This window comes from Mesitornis unicolor, unplaced genomic scaffold, assembly GCF_000695765.1.
Source record: "Mesitornis unicolor isolate BGI_N332 unplaced genomic scaffold, ASM69576v1 scaffold3177, whole genome shotgun sequence".
NCBI lineage: Eukaryota > Metazoa > Chordata > Aves > Mesitornithiformes > Mesitornithidae > Mesitornis > Mesitornis unicolor.
This window is the reverse complement of record NW_010194196.1, coordinates 683-5,687: the sequence shown is the minus strand read 5'-3', so window position 1 is coordinate 5,687 and position 5,005 is coordinate 683. Positions and strand designations below refer to the sequence as shown.

Here is a 5,005-nt window from a genome sequence, read left to right as displayed (position 1 = left end):
CGGGGCTGAACTGTGTGTTATTCATTAAAGGACCAATATAAAGTTCTCTGAAGTCGAGTGAAAGTTTCCCATTGACTTTGTTGGTTTTGTCTTGGGCTTCAATGGCTGTTCTATATCCTTTCGTTAGGAGGATTAAAATGTACTCTTTCATTAGTTAAGTGCAAACTGAATTTCAAATGAGTCAGAATATATTGAAACTAAGACTGTCAAATCATTGGTATTGATTTAGACACTGTTAAACAGGGGCAGTGCTAACACACAAGGGTTTATTCTTTGTTATGACTTGCTTATAACCCCCATTGATGATAATGGGAATTACAAGCATGTCCAGAAGGGAATGTGCCCTTTGTAAATTCCCTATAAGCCTTAGATTAAGGAGCCACAGTTCTGTGAGAGTTCAAATACTTTTTGTGTGCAGGCAAAACTTTCTGATCTCTCCTGTGTCCTTTCTTAGCCGTTCTTGGAAGGTAGACCTCTGAGAAAGAAATTTATCCCATAGGTGTCGTCTTGCCATTCCTTATCTAACAGGGAAGATGTCAGGAGATTGTGCCAGAAGATAGGCATACTTTTGTCTCAAGGTTGCAACAAAAAAAATAATAATTTAAAAATTAAACAATTGGAGTCCCGGGATGGAGGGCCACAAGCTCTTGAGGAGGGATAGACAGGGCAGGCGAGGTAGAGGTATCACACTATACATAAGGGAAAAGCTTGATTGCACTGCCCTTACAGTTAGTGGTGATGTGTTTGAGAGCCTCTGGGTGAGAATTAGGAGATGGAAAACAGAGGAGATGTTGTAGTGATTGTCTACTAGTGATCACTCATCCCAGTTGTAAGCACTATTGAGTTATTCTATAGGCAATTAGGAGAAATTTCTGGATCAGTAACCCTTGTCCTTATGGGAGATTTCAACTCCCCAGACATCAACTGGGAATGTCATACTGCTGTGAGAAGCAGGTCTTAGAAATTCTTGAAATTTGTAGGAGATAGCTGCTTGTCACAGATAATCAGTGAGCCAACTAGTAAAGATGCCCTCCTAGACTTGCTATTTGGGAATAGAGAAGGACTTGTGGAGGATGCGATGGTAGGTGGCAGCCTTGGCCTCAGTGATCATTAAAAGGTTGAGTTTAAAATTTTCAGTATAACGAGAAAAAAGGACAGCAGAGTTGCTATCCTGGACTTCAAAGGGGCAAGCTTTAAACTCTTCAGGGAGCTATTTAGCAGTGAACCCAGGGTATTTGCTTTTGGAGACTTAGGAGTCTATGAGTGCTGGTCAGTCTTTTAGAACCACCTTTTAGAAGCACAGGAGCAGGCAATACCGGCATGTCAAAAGTCAAGGAACAAGAATTTCTACAGATACATCAGTGATAAAAGGAAGGTTAGGGAAGATGTGGGCCCACTTGGGAGAACTTATCACAATGGACATGGAGAAGGCTGAGGCACTCAATGACTTCTCTGCCTTGGTCTTCACTGGCAAGGGCTCTAGTCACACTGCCTAAGTTACAAAAGGTAATGGTAGGGGCTGGGAAAAGAAAGATCCACCCACTGTAAGCGAAGATCAGGTTCGAGACCATCTAGAGGACCTGAAGGTGCACAAGTCCTTGAAAATCAATGACATCCATCTGTGGGTCCTGAGAGAACTGGTGGATGAAGTTACCAAGCCACTATCCATCATATTTGGCAGTCTGGTGAAGTCTTGGCTGACTAGAAAAGGGGAAACATAACCCCCATTTTCAAAAAGGGGGAAAAGGCAGACCTAGGAAGCTATTGGCCAGTCAGTCTCACCTCTGTGCCTGGCAAGATCATGGACCAGATCTTCCTGAAGGCTCTCTCCTGATCCTCTCCTTAGGCTTGTCCTAAGGCACAGGGGGAGTGAGGCTGCAGTAATTGGTGGTAACCAACATGGCTTTACCAAGGACAAATCATGCCTCACCAATTTGGTGGCCATTTATGATGGAGTTACAGCTTCAATTAATAAGGGAAGAGCAACAGACATCATCTACCTGGAGTTATGCAAAGCATTTGACACTGTCCGGCATGACATACAGGTCATAAAACTGGAAAAACATGGATTTGATGGATGAATCACTTGCTGGATAAAGAATTGGCTGGATGATCACACTCAGAGAGTCGTGGTCAATGGCTCAATGTCCAAATGGAGACCAGTGACAAGTCATGTTCTCCAGGGATTGGTACTGGGACTGGTACTGTTTAACATCTTTGTCGACAACATGGACAGTGGGATCAAGTGCACCCTTAGCAAGTTCATGGATGACAGCAAGCTCAGTGGTGCAGTTGACATCCTGGAAGGAAAGGATGCCATCCAGAGGCACCTGGACAGGCTGGAGAGACCCATGCCAACCTCATGAAGTTCAACAAGGCCAAGTGCAAGGTCCTGCACCTGGGTAGGGGCAATCTCAAGCACAAATACAGGCTGGGCAGAGAATGGCTTGAGAGCATTCCCCAGAAGGACTTGGTGGTGCTCAGTGGTGCAGTTGACATCCTGGAAGGAAAGGATGCCATCCAGAGGCACCTGGACAGGCTGGAGAGACCCATGCCAACCTCATGAAGTTCAACAAGGCCAAGTGCAAGGTCCTGCACCTGGGTAGGGGCAATCTCAAGCACAAATACAGGCTGGGCAGAGAATGGCTTGAGAGCATTCCCCAGAAGGACTTGGTGGTGTCGGTTGATGAAAAACTCACCATGAGCCCGCAATGTGTGCTTGCATCCCAGAAGGCCAACCGCATCCTGGGCTGCACCAAAAGAAGTGTGGCCAGCAGAGCGAGGGAGGTGATCCTGCCCCTCTACTCTGCTCTCGTGAGACTCCACCTGGAATACTGCATCCAGTTCTGGGGCCCCCAGCAGAAGAAGGACATTGAGCAGTTGGACCGAGTCCAGAGAAGGGCCATGAAGATGATCAGAGGGCTGGAGCACCTCCCCTATGAAGACAGGCTAAGAGAGTTGGAGCTGTTCAGGTTGGAGAAGAGAAGGCTCTGGGGGGACCTTATTGCAGCCTTCCAGTTTCTGAAGGGGTCCCACAGGAAAGTTCAGGAGGATCTTTTTACAAGGGCAGGTAGCAATAGGACAAGGGGTAATGGCTTCAAACTGGAAGAGGGTAGATTTGGACTAGATATTAGGAAGAAATTCTTTACTGTGAAAGTGGTGAGACAGGGAAGCTGTGGATGCCCCCTCCCTGGAAGTGTTTAAGGGCAGGTTGGACAGGGCTTTGAGCAACCTGGTCTGGTTGGAGGTGTCCCTGCCCATGGCAGGGCAGTTGGACTGGATAATCTTTGAGGTACCTTCCAACCCAAACCATTCTATGATTCTATGTTATGGCAGGACTCCTCTCATCTACTGAACGTCTTGGGGATCTGGGGAGGTCTCTGCTGACTGAAAGCTAACCAATGGATTCCAGTCCAAAAAGGGCATGGTGGAAGACCTAGAAAACTACAGACCTGTTAGTTTAACCTCAGTTCCTGGGAAAATTATGTAAAATATAATGCTGGGAAATATTGAAAGGCATTTAAAGAATAATGCAATCATCAGACACAGTAATCATGGGTTCACAAAAGGAAATTCCATTTTAACTAATTTGATATCCTTCTATGACAAGGTGAATAAAGGGAATGTGGTGTATGTAGTTATTCTGGATTTTAGTATGCCTTTTAATATTATGCCTCACAGCATCCTTCTGGACAAGGTGGGATGAGCAGGTTCACAATACACTAGGTGAAGAACTGGATGAAGAACAGAGCTCAAAGGATTTTAGTGAATGGTGCTACAACGACTGCAGGCAGTTGCCAGCGATGTTCCTCAGGGGTTCAGTTCTAGTGCCAGTTCTGTTCAATATATTTATCAATTATCTGGAATCAGGATTTGAATGCACTGTTAACATGTTTGCTGATGATACAAAACGAGGAGACCTTGCAGAGGGATCTACATATATTGGGGCATTGGGCAGTGATTAATGGAATGAAATGAAACAAGTTAAAATGCTGGGTTCTGCATCTAGGACAGAGTAATGCTGGGCACTAAATTGAGAGAGGAGCAGCTGCAGAGCCCTTAACAACTTGCTTTAACTTTTGGTCAGCCCTGAATTGATCAGGCAGTTGCACTATATGACCGCTGTGGGTCCCTTCCAACTCAAATAGTCTAGTTCTAGTCTAGTCTAGTCTAGTCTATTCTAGTCTATTCTATTCATGCAGTTTGTAGAGGGCCCTGACTGGCAATACAAATTGCTAATATAACAAGGAAGGGTTTGTGCAAAACTGGTAGAAAAACTAGAACATGTTAAGTTTGGGGCGTTTTTCATACTAGTGGTGTATAAATCAGAGACTAAAAGGATAGTCAGAACAGGATATAAATAAAATATTGTGGTAACTTCTGTAAGTACTCATATTTTCACTGCAATTATTACGGGTGCTCACCTCAGCCTTTCTGAAGTAACACACTGCTTTTGCTTGGTGTAGTGTTATACAAACGATTTAATTCTCCAGCAACTGTGCTTGCTATCCAGATCAGAAAGTTTTTTGGTTCTTATATTTCCAAGCACTTCTTGTTCACACAGCACTATACAAAGCAGAAATGAGAGAGGGCGGGAGAAAGAAGAGGAGGAAGGGTACAAAAAGGAAGCTTGGTATTGCTTCTAGGAGTTTACAGCCTAAACCAGATATAATGAAACAAAAAATAAAATAACCACAAGTAAAATATGCCCGATAGTAGAACCTTTCTTTAGAACCTTTTCTTTTAGATAAATGTATTCATCTTGCTTAATAATTTGTTTACAAATAGAAATGTTGATTAGCCAGTGTTCCTAAGTTTGTTTATATTTCTGCCAAAAAGATACTGTTTTAAATACAAGACAATATTGGCTGTGTGCAAGTTAGAGGGAAACTAATTGACACCCTGGTGAGTCCTCATAAGTCCACAAATCAAGCACATTTTCCTACCTGTCTCAAAAAACACTTACATGATAAGTGTGCTTGCACACACATGTATCCTTTCTCTC

At 43.8% G+C, this 5,005-nt stretch overlaps 1 pseudogene; it reads left to right on the top strand.

Moving 5' to 3' along the window:
- Positions 1-1,073: 1,073 nt before the first annotated feature.
- On the top strand, positions 1,074-2,339 carry LOC104543167 (annotated as a pseudogene).
- Positions 2,340-5,005: the final 2,666 nt, after the last annotated feature.